The sequence below is a fragment of the Orcinus orca genome, chromosome 20, assembly GCF_937001465.1.
Source record: "Orcinus orca chromosome 20, mOrcOrc1.1, whole genome shotgun sequence".
Taxonomy (NCBI): Eukaryota; Metazoa; Chordata; class Mammalia; order Artiodactyla; family Delphinidae; genus Orcinus; species Orcinus orca.
The window spans coordinates 8,235,654-8,254,529 of record NC_064578.1 but is presented as its reverse complement, the minus strand read 5'-3'; positions in this window follow the sequence as shown (position 1 = coordinate 8,254,529).

The following is an 18,876-nucleotide window of genomic DNA, read 5'->3' as shown; positions in this document are numbered from 1 at the left end:
TCCTTCTCTTCTTACTACTCCTAATATTACAGTGACCACCACCATCCTATTAGAACTTCTTCTCCTCGTCCTACTATTATTACAACTACCACCACTAACCTGCTAGTACTGCTACTACTAGAAGCTATTCATTTTGGGGGTAACGCTTACGAGGTACCAGGCATTGCGGTGAACGCTTTACACGTATTTTTCATTTAAGCATATAAAAGCTGTGTGTCGTAGTATTTCTATTGCTCTCATCTGATGGATGAGTAAACGGAGGCTCAGAGATTAAAGGATAATCCCAAGGCCCTGCCTTGGTGAGCGGCAGGGCTACGACTCACGCCATTTCTCTCTGATTCCCCAGGCCTGTGCTCTTTCTAAACCTCCATGCTGCTTCCAGCCATCTCAGCTTGGACGATGTGTTTTTGACTTTTCCCCTTATCCATGTTCTTCTGCAGGGAGATGGGAAGGACAATGGCTGGACACAGAGCTTCAGGGTAAACAGGAAGCTCGCACAAAGCAGCCAGCCGGCCCCGCAGCTTGTCTGCTGACCTTGGCCTTGGTCATCCTCCCCACGTCCCCTGAATGAGCAGTTCTACACCTGAGATAATCTATGCAGTGGCATTTCCAGGTAGGATTTTGCTGCCACTTGGATGACCAGCAAGAGAACCGTGGACTCGGGTCACACAGACACATGGATTAAAGATGATGGGTAATAATACATCTTTTATTCACTCAAAATCTTTAATGCCTGAGTCTTCTTTGCCCCTTGACCCCTGCCCCCTGCAGCTGAACAGGCATATCCTGTTCATCCATGAAAAAAAAAGGTCATCACTCTCCGTCCCTAATTCTGTGGTGCTTCATTCTACACGAGGGGCAAAACTAGTGGTGGATTTATCCATCCATGCATTCAGTTAAACAATCATTCCTCCAATAAACAAGTAGTAAAGACAATTCATGCCAAGGCAATCATGTTGAACAACATAGAGTTTTCTTTACCCCTGAAGCTATACCTGATCTCATGAAGATTAAATTCTAGTGCAGAGATGGCGAAAATAAGAAAACAGAAAAACAAGGTAATCATAACCTCTGGTAAAAGCTGAGAAGGAAACAAATGAGGATCAAAGAAAAACTAGAAGATGGTGGGACCAAACATAGGTTGGGCGGGAGGAAAGGCCTCTCTGGATTCATCACTTAAGATGAGCTTTGCAGTCCGCAGAGGAAGCAGCTAAAGCATTTTTCCCAGTATGGGGGTCAGCATGGGCAAAGCCTTCAAACTGGGAAAGAGGCTGATAGGTTTTAGGAACTGAGAAAATCCAGGGATCTGAGCATCGGGAATAGTGGAAAGTGGTATAAGATGAGATTGAAGAGTTAGCCAGGCCAGACCATACCCTGCCAGACATGGGGAAAGTTAGAATTTTATTCTAATTATCATTGGAAAAGACTCAAAGGTCTTAAAGAGTACAGTATGTTCAAGCAACGTGTTTGACACCAGCGTATCTGGATATGAGGAGTCCTAGTCCCCAGGGCTCTAGCTGAAGCTTGGGACGGTGGTAGCCCAGGCGAAAGGACTTGGCTAATAAATGACTTGCTTTGGAGAGGGACCATAGAGAAGACGCTGGAATGTTCATGGGTTTCTACATTGGTCACTTGGAAAACTAAACTCCAGCCTCCTGCCAATGCCTATCACTCACTCTGCTTCCTGCAACACAGAAGTGTCATAGCCAACATGACCGCTGACCTTTGCATATTATTTTATTTCCCTGAATGGCCTTTGTCTCTTCTCTCCTTCTCACCATCCGCTTGAAAAACTCCTGTGATCAAGTCCTTGTTTCAAGGCCTATATCCTATGTTATGTCATTTCCTGTGTGAAACGTTCTGATTTCACTGGTGCTATGGGATGTGTGTGTGTCTCCCTCCTATAGCATTTTGGCTATAATTACAGTGTTTTACATACTTTCATAGATGCATATGCAACTTTTTGCTTCAATCATTTTCTCTGTCAGTAGAATACAATATTTTCTTAGGAAAATAATTCTTATGAATCTCTGAGTTATGTGCTTTTCAAAGAGCAAGAAACAAAATAAATGCTTGATAAATTCATTTTGAATGAATGAATGACTATACTGAATATGTGTCAGGCTCTCTACAAGGATCTGTGGGTAAAACGGTGAGCAAAAAGGCACACAATTCTATTCTCATGAGTCTTATGTCACATAGAAAAGGCATCATTAAGTTATACAAGGACAATAAATAATTGTCAATTGTCTTAAGCAGGATGAAAGCAAACACTATCGTACTAGAAGAAACTACATGAACAGACCCAGCACAGGTGTTGCGGTGTTGAAGTCTAGGGGTACAGATCTTTCAACTTCCGTTCAGGCTCTGTGATTGAACACCTCTGTGGTATGCACTATTCAAAGCACTAGAGGGAAAGTTGAACAGAGTAGAATCCCTGCCCAAAAGAAGTCCATATTCCATTGGGGATGGGCAAGGAGAACTAACATAATTTGTGGATGGATTGAATATGGATGTGGGAAAAGAAAGGAATTAAAGAAGACTCCAAACTTCCTGGCCTGAACAATTGGATAATAAAATTATCATTTATTGAAATGGAGGAGAATAAGGAAGGAGCAGGTTTGGATGGGGGACCTGAGCTTTGAGTTTTTAAAAATTAATTAATTAATTTTTGGCTGCGTTGGGTCTTTGTTGCTGTGCGCGGGCTTTCTCCAGTTGCGGTGAGCGGGGCTACCCTTCGTTGCGGTGCGCGGGCTTCTCATTGTGGTGGCTTCTCTTGTTGTGGAGCATGGGCTCTAGGCACGCGGGCTCAGTAGTTGTGGCACGCAGGCTTCGTTGCTCCGCGGCATGTGGGATCTTCCTGGACCAGGGCTCAAACCCGTGTCCCCTGCATTGGCAGGCAGATTCTTCACCACTGAGCCACCAGGGAAGTCCCCTGAGCTTTGATTTTAAAGGTATTATGTTTGTGATGTTTATTAGACATCTCAGGTTGCTGAAAAAGTAGTTGAATTTGAGTCTGAGGATTTGAGACTTGGGCTAGATGTTCGGGCTAGAGAGCCCCCAGCCATGGGATTGGATGCCATCAACTAGGGAGGAATGGTAGGTGGAGAAGAAATGAGGTCTGAAGACTGAGCCCTGGGTAACTCCAATGCTTAGAGGTGATCAACACTAGAAAAATCCAGCAAAGGATACTGAGGCTGAGTGACTAGTAAAGTAATGGGAGGGTCTAAGAGAGGATTCCTGAGGGCAAGTGACGAAGGAGGAAATAATCAAGAATGAAATGTTGGTGTAGGTTGAGTGAGATGCGGAATGGAGACGTTCCATGGATTGGGCAATGTGGTGTCCATGGGTTGCCATGACAGCTAGACTGAAATGGTGGGCATGAACACTTAGTCGTAATGGGTTCAAGACAGACTGAAAAGAAAAGGAGACCACAAGGAGAGCACAGCCACGGGTCCATCAATAGAGAGAGGTGGAGTGTTGAAGAATTTATAAGGTTGGAAGGTAATATATGTTTGTATGCTGGTGGGCATGGTCTGGTAGAGAGAGAAAACATGATGATGCAGGAAAGAGAGAATGTTCTTGAGGAAGATGAGTCCCGGTAACTTTCTGGCCTCCAACTCTCATTCCTGTCTCCCCTTTGGGAAGTTGCTTCTGATGCCCCATGAGTTTTGGGTGGTGAAAGTTGAAGACAGCATGGGCTACAAGAGGAACTTTCTGACTTGGAAGTCAAAGATGCTATAGCAACTTCCCAAAGATCTCGTGTTAAAGTTGGCCATCAGACAGTGCATGCTGGTAAGGTTCTCAGACCTTTTTTTTTTTTTTAATTGGGCCTATGATCAAGTTCAGATTTTGATATAGAAAAATCCATTGGCTCTCCCGGCACAGAATAGATGCATAATCAATATTTATAAGTGATTTTTGAATAAATGAATGAATTAACATAGCCCCATCTGGTATAGGGAGACTTAGGATGGGTACCATCCTTCTAGTTGGTAAGAGGCTGAGCTACAAAAGTTCTAGATGGGCTCGGTAGGTCTGGTGGATTTGAGACCACATCTTTATGGTCAGCTAAGTCAAGAAGGGTCAAATAGGTACCAAGTCACATACAGAAGTTCAGAAACGTAGCATCAGAAAACCTCTAAGATGTCATTGTTGATGTCATAATCTAAGCCTGTCTAGCGCATCCTCTCCAATGTGAACACATAAGGACTTGAAGTAAGAAGAGAGTCAGAGTCGGCTTGAGGTAGAGAAAGAGGGCTCTTCACCCCTCTTTGGACTAGACTTTTTGCCTTCGGCCAAACCAAGACCTATACTTTTGCAAGACAAGAAGCCTCCCCCCTGATAAGGGCTCCCTTCCCTTTCATCATGAGTCAGTACCATGGGCCACAGAACATGCTGGGGCAGAAAACCTTGCTTCGCTGAAACTCAGCCACCCAGATTCTGTTCACAGTGTCCTCGTTTCCCACCTGTTTCTTTCTTTCTTTTCTTTCTTTCTTTTTGTTTTTCTTCAAAACAGTTAAGGATAAGATGATTTTCCTCTTTTTCTATAAAGATACCACATATCCTACTTGAGGAGTTGCGGCGGGGGACTTCACAAATCTGGAGTCTTTCATTCTAAGAAAAACTCTGTAAATTAAGGCATTTTAGACTTTAGATGATAAACATGATGTTGATGTTAGATGAACCAAATGAGGGCTGGAAGAGAGATGGGGAAAAAGTAATTTCCTAAGATACTGGTCCAAAGTCTGACATCTTGTTTCTTATTCTGAAGGAAGATGGGTGTGATTGACCAAATGTTAATATCTAAGAGAGACAGGAGTGGGTTCTGGCCACAGCGTGCAAACTGAGGCCCCTGGGTGGTGAAGGTATTCAGGGATAGACCATGGATTCTTCCAGAAAGAACATGAGGTATTGTCAACATAGGCAGGATGCAGCTCTCAACCACTGAGACATCCTGTCAGCGATTCTCCCAAAAAGTTGAAAAAGATGTCTGTCCATGGTCGGTGACATTGTTACCTGACACAGGCTAATAATCAAAGAATGGGAGTTGGCCTGATTATTTTCCTCCCTCCCTCCCTCCCTCCCTCCTTTCTTTATTCCTTCCCTCCTTTCCTTTCTTCCTCACTCCCAATCTTTTAATTGAGCATGAGAACTGTTAGGATATGGACCACCGTGTACTCAGTCCTGAAATTCCTAGAATCACGTGGTATGTACTGTTGGACTTCCGGCTACAGGGGTCATGGAGACGCAGGCTCACGTTGAGGCAGGATCATACAACAATCAGGAGCATCGCCTTTGGTCTCAGAGCCGAGTTCAAATCCTGACTGTGTCCTTGGCTCAGAAATTTAACCTCTTTGAGCCATAGCCTCTTAACCTCTAGTATGACAAAAGCTGTCACATCTCTTTTGTAGGACTGTGGAATGGATTAAATAACATGATCTCAAACAGTGTCACAAGAACCTGTTGGAAGCTCATGAGGCTTAAGCCTTGAGGCCTTTCTCTTGCACAGGCCCCTTCCAAGACCCTGGGAGTAATGAATGCTTGTAGTATTTGAAAATGTGTTAAAACTTGTGATTTGTAATCTTTTCATTCTGAATATTCGGTTTCATACCTAATTTGTATTTATCATGTTGTAGTATTTTTCTTAAAGAAAATCCCTAGTTTATATAAGCTTCAGGCTCCAGAAAGTGTTTAGCTCAGGACCTGGCATGTAGACATAATTCACTAAATGGTAGGTGATAGCAATTCCATTTAATTACTTTAGAGCTTTTTAAAGATTTTTTTCATATTAAGTTAGAACTCATGGTGGCAATTATAATAAAGGAATATATATATCCTGATTATTATTATTATTAGTGACAATATTTTAAAATATGATCACCACTTCTATAGGAAGCTAAACAATTGGTGAATTTTTTATTGAATATTCTGGTGCCGTGTAGCTAGGGTCATAGAATTTCTCTAAAGTCCCTAAGATGAGGATAGATAATTAATGAATTGGTAGGGGGAGAAAGAGTAAGTGTTGCTAATCATCAATGTCTGGTTAGTTATGTTTGCATTGATCAATCTGGACGTTTTCGTTAATAACACACACCCCTTTCCCTTCCACGAGTTTCCAAGGGGCCCAGTAGCACCTCTCACCCACGCAGAGCGTATTCAGCTGTTTGAATATCTCTCCATTGTTTCTCACAATAGGAGTCTGAGAGGCTGTCATCTGTCCCACTCTCCTCTACACTGTGGTCTCATTTTTCTGCAGTGTTGAACGCTGGAGATAACATTCGTCAAAAATGCGAATACTTCAGGGCACGTTAGAACTCTCTTTGTTTAAATTCACTCCCACCCCGTTTCGCTGCAAGGAGCCTGCTGAGGAAGAAGGCGTGAGCAGAAAACTGCATATTTAAAATTCCATCAGTTCGATTTCTTTAATGCAACATGGTCATTTTTAATCTCACTCTGTTTGATAAATATCTGCATTTCAAGTAATTGTTAAGATTGTGTCTGTTTTGATTAGAACTTATTTGTCATTATTTGACAGTCGTTTCTAATCACATTTGTCATGTGCTCGGTTTCCTTGGTGAATACTGATAGCTCCCAGGATAGAAGTTTATGAAGCCCCATTCATTCCTTGAACACACACACAGTATGCCCACCACCCAGGACACCATTTTTCTCATCATTCAAAAATGAGAAAATGAATAACAAAAATGAGTAGGAGGTTTATCTTTAGACCCAGAAACTAGAATTGTTGGGAATTTTTAGGAATTTTGAGGACAGATTTCTATGCAGGCAATTCCATCAATTGTGTAGCTGGGAAGTTGAGCTCTCCAAGCACTTTGAACACAGTATGTGGACGAGTTTAGATTCAAAGTTGTCTGCTGTATGGTTTCAGTTTGAATTCTTAGCACTGTGAGAAACTTAACCCGGCCAAGTCATGTCATTCACCAAATAGCCATCGTCTGTTCATTCAGCAAATATTTTGCTATTTACAGCATCCATTCACTCTGCAGATATTTATTCATTCGATAGATGTTTATTCATCCATTTATTTAACAAATGGTTGTGTTTTTCAATGGACACTTGTTAAATTTCTACTGTATGCCAGGCACAGGGATGGCCCCTCTTGATATCTGCCCTGTTCTCCCTGTGAGCCTGTAAATCCAGGAAAGTCCTCTCTGTACTCATGTCACCATCACGGAGAAGCCACAACCTTTGCCTTGATTATGACACATGGTCTTGCAGCCTCTCTGAGGTGGAAGAACGGGAGCAGGCAAACGCTCTAGACCATGGTTGGGTATCTCTGTTACTTTCTCTGCCTTCCAATGAACATGCATCAAGGGTCATCCAGACACACAAAGCTTGATACTAGGAGCTCAAAATAAAATACAAAGAAGACGTCGCCTGTATACAACCTCACAGTTCAGAGGCATGCAGGGAGCTCGGGAAACCCAAACGCGATTGTGGAAGGGAAGTGGGGATTAAGATGAATGAATGCATGAATGAATGCATGATGCTTTAGTTTGGAACCAGACTGCTGTGCCTGCTTCAGAAACTGAGCCAGGCAGAGAAGACACCCAGGAACAAGTAGGATCTCCCCAAGCTCACTCGGGCTGCAGACATTGAATCCCCCACCAACGCAGGGTTTAATTATCACAAGGAGCGAGGTGAGCATTTTCCAAACCTTTCTGTGAGTAGCTTGGGCTGAGTTTTGGCCTGTGGTAGCCCTCACCTATCATCACTGCAGGGCTGCCTGGCTGGCTCGCAGCCCCTGGGTCTAGAGGGGAGTCATGTACATCCAGAGCATCTGAAGCAAGAAGACATGGCTGGTGGGTTGAGGTGTGCATTTAACAAGCATCAATTATAACACTCAGACCCCTCCAAACACTTGCCCTCTCTCAAGCAGCTTATAATTAGGGAAGGATAATCATGAGCTTAGCAGCTCCCAAAGGAGCACCTTTGCAAACTATGCCCAGCAACATGTTAGCCCTTTTGGACGAAGGGTCAGGATGCAATCTGCTCTAACTTCCTGCTCTTAAGATGGGCAGTATTGGAATAGGGTGATATATTTAAATGCCCAAGACTTAACTTCTCATGCTATATGAGTGACAGCAGGCCATAGTGGAGGGGATGTGGAGGTTGAAGTCAGAAAGAAAAGACCAGATTTCCAATCTCAGTTCTGTTACTGATAACTGCATAAGACTGAACGACTTCCTCAAGGCCTCAGACTCTTGTTTCCTCATCTGTAAAATGGGGAGAAGATCAAATCCACATAGTGAGGTTATCTGGAAGTTAGTGTAATGCCTGTAATGTACCTGGGGTGGTGACTACACAGAGCAGATAATAAATGACAACTAGCATTACTGAGAGTAATAAAACACACTATCATTTTTCAAGAAAAAAAAATAAACGTAGATTCCAAAATCTATACTTTTGCAAAATCAGCACAGTGCCTACAATTATCCAGTTCTTGATAATACCTTTTATTTTATTTTAAGGTTTCTTGCACTAAAGTTAAAAAAAAAAAAGTATATAGGAGTTTTCATTTTGGAAGAAAACTCTTCATTAAGATAATTTAGCATTTCAAAAGAACATAAAATCATTTTCCAGTTTGATTTGCAGTTTAGCATCAGTTAATTTCTCTTTGTTCTTCTTTTCTGGTTGTACTAATGTCCCCTTTGTGTGTGTACATTTGTCCAATGCAATCTAAGAAACAATCACCTTAATTGATTGGGCGTTAACCTCTAACAGCTTAAGACATAGGCTTTTTATCTATCGCTCAATCTTTGCTGCAGATGTAATTCCCCATAGTGCTTACATCTTTGTCACCATCACCAGTGGTTCCTTCTCAGGAAAGCATTTCAGTAAATAATGCCTCTGCAAACAAAACAGGCCATTTACCCGAGAGGCCCCACCGTCGTGGAAAAGCCCACTTATGGTCTTATGCTTTGCCTGGTGGTGTACATAATGATAAATTTCATACAGGTGTCACCCTTTTCAAGACCCTGGCAAGGATTGATGGTTTACAGGAGGCTGATCCATCATCCAGGGCAGGTGGCATCCTATTGGAATTTCAGAAATGTGTTCCCAATCACATTCACTGTTGGGTGACTCAGTAACGACCCTATTTGTGGTGCGTTACTGAAAATCAATGTGCCGCATTCAAGGTCAATGTACTGTTGGAAAACTCTTTAAGCACTGATGGATGGATTGTGCTCATTCAGAATAAATGTGAGAAAAACGTGACAGCTGAGCGCCCAAGAGTCACACCAATTTTCAAAGACAGACTTCCTCCTCGAGCGGGCAGTGGGATTCCCAGAGGGCTGACGTCACACGTTTGCGCTCTCTCTGGGGGGCTGTGTCTGCTTTTGTTAGTGTGTCTTTCCTCACGATTACAGCATCAATCCCTGTGGACATTTTATCAACCTGATGCTTCAAAATCCCTCCAAGTCAATTTAGAATCAGAGAATTCAGTAGGAGCAAAAGCAAAGCAAAGCATGATGTAGACTAAAGCATATATATTTAGTGAAATAATTTGGAAAATCGCCAAAGATAAGACACTCACTCATTAGTTTATTTCGTAAACATAAAATCTTCAAAATGTGCTATGCAGTGAATGAGGGGTCTGAGATGTCAAGATGAACAGGCACCCTCTCTTCACTCCACAAGTTCATCGTCAAGGAAGACAGACGGATGCACAATCAAGTGATTAAATGCAACGAGATGTATGCCGCACACAGCTGTATGGAGAGAGAGGGGCGTGTATGGCGAGGTACCCAAGGTAAGGGCATACGGGAGGAAGTTGCCAATTCTCGCTCGGACCATTACCAACCAGAATGGTTGTGATTAACACTTAGGAAAGTGGAAAAGCAAGTACACGGAAGTTTGTTCAGTGAATTCTGGTTTCCAGGACACTTAAATACTTAAAGAAAATAGATCCCCAAAGTGGCAAAGGAACTTTTGACGGTAACAGACACTAAGGTTATAAAACAGGTCACATTTTATCACCATAACACTTCCCTCCTGATGACCTACTTAACAACCAAGCAGAAAGAATGCCGACCAAGATTCTCAATGTTCTGAATGTTTCCCAATGGCAAGTTAGAAGCCTTTAGGCGAAATGGTACACATTTCCTGATTCTCAATAATCAAGTTAGATTAACCTAATAGTAAGTTTGCAGGTTTTTCTTCCCTTTATAGGCAGTGACTGACTCACCTGTGATCTCCAGCATCTAGTAGAGAACCTGGCATACAGTCACTGCTCAATAAAGAGCTATGAATGAATGAATGATGCATGCATGAATTAAATGAATTTAATAGCTATGAGGGAGATAACTGTATTTTTCTGCTGCATGGAAACTGCCTTTAACATTCATTTACTCCAAAGGCCTTTTTGTGCGTTCAAAGATTTCTTTATCCAACACTCCAACCTACATCACCGCCATTTCTCTGGAATGCTCCAGAAATCTCATCTCCTGGTTGGGCTGATTATATAACCATTGATAGGTTTGCTCTTTCTACCAATGGCAGTTTGCCAGGTTCCTGTCCTTATTTGGAAAGCGAGCTGTACACGTATCCCAGGTCAGTTCCATTCTAGCATCCACTTGTGCATCTGCTATTCAAGCACTTATGAGCACATACGGTGCACCAGGAACTACACCAGCCTATTGGGAGTAAACGAAGTCTTAGTATAGACAAGATCCCTGTGCTGAAGTTACTCACAGTCTAGGGTTTGTAGGGGTTGAGAGGTGGGTGATCAGATATGTACATAGATCATTTTATATACAACATAATAAGAAATATAGCAAAGGAACTGAAACACACATGAGGTGGAATATGGGAGTGGAGAGAGCAATTTGGGTTGATTTCCTGCTTAATTTAATACTACCGCTGAGCTTGGGCATCTGATGAGAAGGGACACTATAGGTGGGGAGGTGGGGAAGAGAAATGGAGTATTCCAGGCAAGAAAACCCCATTTATAGAATGGAGGAGGTAGAAGGTGGTATGCTTTGTTTGAGAAATGGGGGTTAGTTCAGTTGGGCAGATGTCGGCAGGGAGGGGGAGGAAGAAAGGCAGTCAGGGTAAACTAGAACTTGGTCGTGAAGGGTTTGAACCTTCCTTTGCACAGCCTTAGGATTCTCCTTGCCGACAACAGGGAGCCGTTGATCATTTTACCTTTCCACAATACTATATAACACATACACAGAAAAATGCATGGAAAAATGAGCCCATGCATGTGACAACCCCTGGATCAAAAATCAGAACATGACCAGCTCCAAGAAGCTCCCTACTCACCCTCTCCCTCCCACCAAGCCCATTTCTAGTCACTTCCTCACCAAGGAAACCCACTATTCTTATTTCTAACAGCACAGATTAGCTTTTCAGTTTTCTACCTCATATAAATAGAAGGATACAGTAGGTGTTTTCACTCAGTGTTGGTTAGATTCATTGTATCGCTCTGTAGAGTTTTTAGGTCATTGTTTTCATTGCTGTAGAGCATTCAATTATATGCATATACCAATTTTTTTTTTTTTTTTTTTTCCAATACGTGGGCCTCTCACTGTTGTGGCCTCTCCCATTGCGGAGCACAGGCTCCGGACACGCAGGCTCAGCGGCCATGGCTCACGGGCCCAGCCGCTCTGCGGCATGTGGGATCCTCCCGGACCGGGGCACGAACCCGTGTCCCCTGCATCCGCAGGCGGACTCTCAACCACTGCGCCACCAGGGAAGCCCACATATACCTAATTTTTTAATACATTGTCCTGTTGATGGACATCTTTATGGCCCTTAAATTTTGGAGTTATGACAAATAGTGCTGCTGTGAACATTCTAGTATATGCCTTTTGGTGACTACGTGTACACATTTTAGCAGGGTACATACCCAAGAGCATCCAGTGTTAGTAGATAAGGCCAAATGGGTTTTCTAAGTGTGGTTGTTCTAATGTGTTCTTCAATCAGTCATTCAAGAAACTTCTGGTTGTTCTGTATCCTCAAAACAACAACTATGATATTTTGTTTAACCAATTAAGGTTTATATTTTCAACTAGACTATAAATTTCATGAGGATGAGAACCACATGTGCCTTTTTTTTTTTTTTTACCATTGCATCTCTAGTGGCTGGTACAATGCTTGCCACATGGTAGGAGATACACACACAGACACACACACACACACACACACACACACACACACCACTTACCTCAACAAATGCACAAACAAGTATGTATGTTCTAGAGACTTTCTCAGATTATGATATTTGTCTTAGATTTTTCTGTTTAGGCATAACCTGTATAATATCCTCTAAGCTTAATTACTGAACCTATTATTATGGATGAAAATGGAGAATTAGTGAGACAATCTATTCATTTCCATGCTGTGCCAGATTACTCAGTGAATTTGGAAAGTCAATCCAAAGAGGAGCTAACGTCCTGAGGAGGAACATTTTTTAAAATTCCAGTAATGTTTAAGGAGCAAACAATTGTCTAGGTTCACCTCCTATAGAGAGGTTTTTGCACTGTCTTAAATAGAGCCTATGTCTGCTTTTGTGAATTAGTGGCAGGAAAAAATATCAGAGGAAAAATGTAAAAGCAATGCAGCCATGTGCTCCACTAGGGCCTTGTCCCGGGTCCACATTCACAGTCATCAATTAAAGAGCTGGCTCTCATCTTCCTGATGAATTTCTACTTGGTCATTGTTAATCATGAGGTTAGAGAAATGTGTTTACACAGGGCAAAACGAAATGAAAGGCACAATGTACATACGTAAGTCATCATTTAAGGAGCATCAGAGGTGAGAGAGTAGCTGTATTATCCGAGACCCTGGCTTCATCCCTGAACCCTGCTTGCCCGCAAAGAAACCTTCAGTCGTATTATGCTGGTTGTAATGAACGATGATGATGCAAGCACAGACTTGGAATTAGAGGTGGCCCAGGGATATGTCAGATTATTGTCTAAGTCTGATTAGTTACCTATCGCTGTGGACTGAATCACCCCAAAACTTACTGGTTTAAAACCACAAGACTCATAGATTATCTCTCATGGTTTCTATGGGTCAGGGGTTCGGGAGAGACAGGTCAGTTCTAGTTGGGGTTTCCCATGCAGTTGTGGTGGATGCTGATTTGGGTTGGGACCATCTCAAAGGCTGCTTCACTCTCATATCTGGTGCTAGGCTGGGGAGACTTGACCAGAGGGGAGCTGGAACGTCTGGGGTTCCCTGGGCATCTCTGTGCAGTCTCTCTGCAGACTCTCCAGCATAGTGAGTTCAGGGGAGCTGGCCTGGGCTCCCACGGTGCATGTGCCAAGAGAGAGCCCCAGGTGAACGCTATTTTCTCTTTTACTTCCCTATTATTGGAAATCATGCAACATCATAACTAGGTTGTCTCAGAATCAAGGGGAAGGAACATAGACCTCACTTCTAGATGGAGGGTGTCAGCATTACACTTTAAAGAGGAACATATGAGATTGACATGGTCATCTTTGGAAATATTTTCTGCCATCGACTCATTGCTGCAATGTTGGAAGTATATTTCCTGCCTCTGTTTGGTCTGTCCAGGGCAGTAGGGAACAATCTAGACAGGGTCTGGGATAAAGTGGGTACTAAGCAAACACATTCACATGCTGGCTATCTGGGAGAGCCACTCTGATATTGCTCTGATCCCATATTGCATCTTCATGGAGAATCAACATCTGTCCTCCTCTGGCTTCTTTCTTCATGATTCATTTCTAGCACCTTGTTATGGACTGAATGCGTCTGCCCAAAATTCATATGTGGAAGCCCCCCACCCCCAATGTAATGGCATCTGCAGGTGGGCCTTGGGAGGTAATTAGGTTTGGTTGAGGTCATGAGGGTGGGACTTTCACAATGGGATTAGTCCTTATAAAAAGAGGAAGCGAGACAAACTGTGTGGGCACATGGTAAGAAGGAGGCTGTCTACAAGCCAGGAAGAGCGCCCTCATCAAGCACTGAATGTGCCATCACCTTGATCTTGGACTTGCAGCCTCAGAACTGTGAGGAATAAATGTCTGCTGTTCAAGCCACTCAGCGCCTGGTATTTTGTTACAGCATCCCAGACTGACTTCAACATATCAATTTTCAGGGGACAAAATTTAGCCCAGAATGCTAAGAGGTCATAGAGTAAGACTGCTCCTTTGTTCTTATCTTTCAAACACTGGAAAATGATGATCGTACTGCCTGCCGTCACTCCCTCTTCTGTAAGCTCCAATCAATGCCCTCAGCACCACAGATGCTAGCACACCTATCGTTTCACCTGGAACAGTTGCTAAGACTTTGGCAGAATAAAGCAAGGCTATCATTTTCCTGCCCTTGAAACTCCATTTATTATAAAGTATTCTACTAATAGTTTTCTATTTTCTTTTTCTCATTACCTTGCATGAAACCTTGATTGTCCTTAAATGTACCTGTATTTTTATTATTATATCCTTTAATCTTTACAACCATTATGTGAATTCGGTATTGGTATACCCATTATATAGATATAGATACTGAGGATAAAAGAGTTTAGCAGAGGTACAGGTCTCATGATAATGCCTGAATATGCATCTAAAATTATATCATAGGCAGCACTTTTCCTTCATCTTGTGTAAATTTCAAGGTTTACATGAGGCCAGTGCTACAGCCTTTCCCTGAGTGAGCGAGTGACGTCAGAGGGGGCTCTTAATGCTTCCCTGATTGCATTCCGTTACCTCTTCTTTGTACCATTTAAACACACTTATGTACACATTTACTATATAAATTCTGATGGTAAAAATAATGCAGACCTATCTTCCACAGTTTGGAAGGTGTAAATAAGTTTAAATCTGAAAAGAAAAATCACCCATTATCCCACCAACCTAAAATGATAACTCAGATCTTCCTTTTTTCTCCCAGATATATATTCACACACACACACACACACACACACACACACGTTTTATACATATAATATATGCTTACATTTCAATATTATAAACCACCCCTCATAAATTTGGTTTTTAATGGCTGTTAAATAATTCCATTGTGCATATGTGGCCCAATTTATTCAATAATTAACCTTTCTTTTTAGAAGGACAGAAGATCACAATGTAATTCTCATAATTCCATTAATTATACTTTCTTGTTGAAACATTTATTCCATTTCTTGGTAAAAACCAACGAATTTCTTCAACTTGGACTGTGATCTCTTGGCCTAATGAGGCTACATGTATTCCAGTCATAAGCCACAGGATACTGTAGCTGGAAGGGCTCGTGGAAATTATGAACCCCAAACCCTTTATCACACATGCAGAGAACTAAGGCCCAGAGAGAGGACGGGGCTTGCCAAGGTCAACAGCAAAATCTGAGACTTCTAGACTACAGATTATTGCTACAATCTTTATGAAATAAGATGTCTTTACCATTCCTTTACTCATTCCACAAATATTCATTGATGCCCTGTAGGCATCAGGCCCTGTGTATAAAGCACAGAATGAAACAGATCTGCCTCCTGCCCATGGGACTTACAGTGGCCACAGGCCCTGCTTCCACTGCAGAGACGTCCACAGAGCTTTCTGAATACACACTCTGCATCTCTCTGCCTGAGGCCAATCTCCAGCTTCAGGAATTTGCTGAATCTCTTGCTGTACAGGCTAATGTGTCAGAGAATTAACATTCCAAAAGTGACCCTCAACCAAGGATGGTGAGAGCTGGTTGATCGAGGTCCCAGCTTTCTTGCGTTCCCCCTACCGGCAGTGGGGCAGCTGGGAGCCATGTTCCACTCGGTCTCTAGTGGGTCCCCAGTGGGATGGAAACTCAGTGGACCCCAGAGGACCCATCATTGTTCTGCTCATCAGGCCTCCTGGGATCACCTCCCTGGGGATAATGACAAAGGAAAATGCAACTACGAACTGCTCTGCTCTTTGAGTCCATGACAATTTTGTAGTGACAAGTTTTGTACTGACAATTTTATTGGGCAGGAAAAGGGAAATATATACTTCACCTAGGAAATATTATCTTTTTATTTGACCTAGAGCCACCTGCAATGAAATCCTTGTTTCAGGTTCTGCTTCTGAGGGAAATCTAAACCAAAACAAACTCATATCAGTGTTTACCATGCACATTCCATAAAGGAAAAATGATAGTATACCATCAAATAACACAGCAGGGAAACTCTTCCATTTATCTATTGCTACAGAAGCAAAACTTAGTGTCTAATAATAATAATAGTATATTATTATCTCTTGTGGGTCTGGGGTGGACGAAGTCAACTGACATGTTCTCACTTGGGGTCCCGTCTATGGATACAGTCAGAGGGCAGCTGAGATTAGAGTCACCTGAAGGCTTCTTCACTCATCTCCCTGACGTGTGAATGGGCATCTGTCTCTAAATGGAGCCTTTCCACGTGGCTAGCCTGGGCTTCCTCACAGCATGGAGATTTCTGGGCAGTTAGAATTTTTACATGGCGAATGCCTTCTCCTACCATCTAGTCCAAGAGACAGCTAATGTGAGTGGTTCATGTTAGAGGCTAAGCCTGGAAACTGGCATAGTATCCCTTCCACCATATTCTATTGGATAAGGGTCACAGAGCCTGCTCAGATTCAATGGGGTGGATATAGACCCCACCTTTCAATGGAAGGAGTAACAATTTTATTAGCAATGGTAGTGGTAGCGGGATGCAGAAGCATCTTTCTGCACAAGAGATACTAAAGAACACAGGAGACAGCCAGACTGAGAGCTGAGGGGAAAGCATTTCAGGCAGAGAGGAGTATGTGTGCTCAGTGCGGAGACCTGGCATTTAGAGGACTTGAAAGAAAGTGTGGCTGAGGGTGGCAAGCCTGGATGACATATTGGGAGGAAGCCCAAGGGTCTACCTGCCTGAGTCACGTAGGTGATTTTAATTCTTTTAGCTTGAATTTTTAGTAGAAATCAGAATCAGGGGGTTTTGTGATCTGATTTATACACCCACACACACACGTGTATATATTTAATCTCTCAGTTTAGTGACACTCAAAATGTGAGCCTCAGATTGCCGCCAGACTGCAAAGTTTGTTACCAGACCATGATAAGATGTGTACACAAATAGACCATAAGCGTTTAGAAACTTTCATAGCGTTTTTGACTGCTGCAACATCTAAGCACATTTTAATCTTTTTTTAGTATTTTTCAAGAATGTTGGTCCATGATGCATTGGGGAAAAAATATCTAGTCTTTTACCATAGATAGCTTGTAAAACACTTCTCTGACTACTGTGCAGAGCAGGAGGGGGAGGGGGTTGGAAGAAGGGAGATTAGTTGCGAGACTATTGTGTTGGTGACAGTGACATGGGTTAGAATAGTAGTCACGTAGGTGGAAAGACAGGACAGATTTAATGAAGTACTGAAGGGAAAATAGGCAGAAACTGTGATGGGTTAGTGGTGGGGAAGAAAGAGAGGTGGGTTTCTTGGATGGCTCCCAGGTCTCTGGTTAGACAAACAGGTTTAATGGAAAAGCCATGTAATGAGATGCGAGTGGTTGGTAAAAGGAAAGAGAATTCAGCTCTGAATTGCTTTGCATTTGCCATCACAACTTTCCTATTGAAACTTCTAATGGTCACTGAAAAGGAAATACATACTTAAGACTAAGACACATTATCTTTTTATTTTAATTAAAGCCACCTACAATACAGAAACAAGTCAACATAATTCACTTTTTTAATCAAAGAGAATTCTTTGAGAGCAGAAGAGATATAGCATCCAAATAAATGAGTTGTAATTTTCTTAATGAACTCAGTCATCATGAATCACTGTGGAATCACCCCTGTGTTGTAGAGCCTGTGACATTTCCAACAATGCAACACTATTTGGTAAATATTAAAGACCGTTAGAGAAAGAGGATAAGAAATGACCTTTCAATGTATATGGAGCATGTTAATTACTAAAAGGGTGGCAATCGGTTGTAAAGAATTGTTCTGTCGTCACCGCTGAAGCACGCTCCCGCCTTTTGGTTATGAATTATCCTTAGGAGAAATATGGATGCGTGACATTTACATTTGCAATGTCATTTAGCATAAGTATGCATTCTTATTGATGTCTTTGGGTCCTACACAGTCTTAAATACGGTATATTTTATGTTCAAGTTTATTTTCAAGTTTTCTCCTGGAAACCACCGAAGAGGCAGTATAGTGCTATAGGAAGAGAACCAGGGTGGAGACATAGGTTCCCGTCTTGAACCATGAACTGCCACTTACCACCAGTGTGATCTAACCGAACTTTATTTAACCCAGAATGTCCCCAAATTACTTGATCACAAGCCTCTTAACTGCATAACGCCTCTTGATATTCCACAGTTTTGTGGAGTCCACATTGGTGCAGTGATTCACAGAATGGAAATTTGGAACGTGGAGCCTGGGTCAGTATCCCAGCTCCACCATTTACTAAATGTGGATATGGGGCTTGCGACCACGGCTTGCTTTCTTTGTTAAGTGGGAAGAAAACCCTTTATCTAGGAGGACTGTTACTGAAAATAATACGTAAGATGAGGAAAGGCTTGGAAAGTGGTTGGCACAGAACTAGGCAAATAGTACAGCTCAATATATAGCAGCTGTGTTTTGCTTTTTCATATCCCTATGCCCGGCACATAATAAACGTTCGTGGTCTGTCAAATTCATTCTAGGAAGACAGTGTGAGCATAGAACCCAGGGTGAGCATAGATTGGCATAGCTGAGACCAGAATCCAAGTCTCCTGTGGCCTACTTCTGAGTCCCGTTTACTCTAGACCATGGTTTCTCCATGCTGGAAAAAGCACATGTGTAGTTTAAAGAGAGAAAAGGAAAGAGGAAGGGAGAATTGAGTAAAATTAATATTATTACAGAAGAAAAGGTGAGAAAGAAGGGAAGAGGGGTGAGGAGATGGATGAAAGAGATAGGGA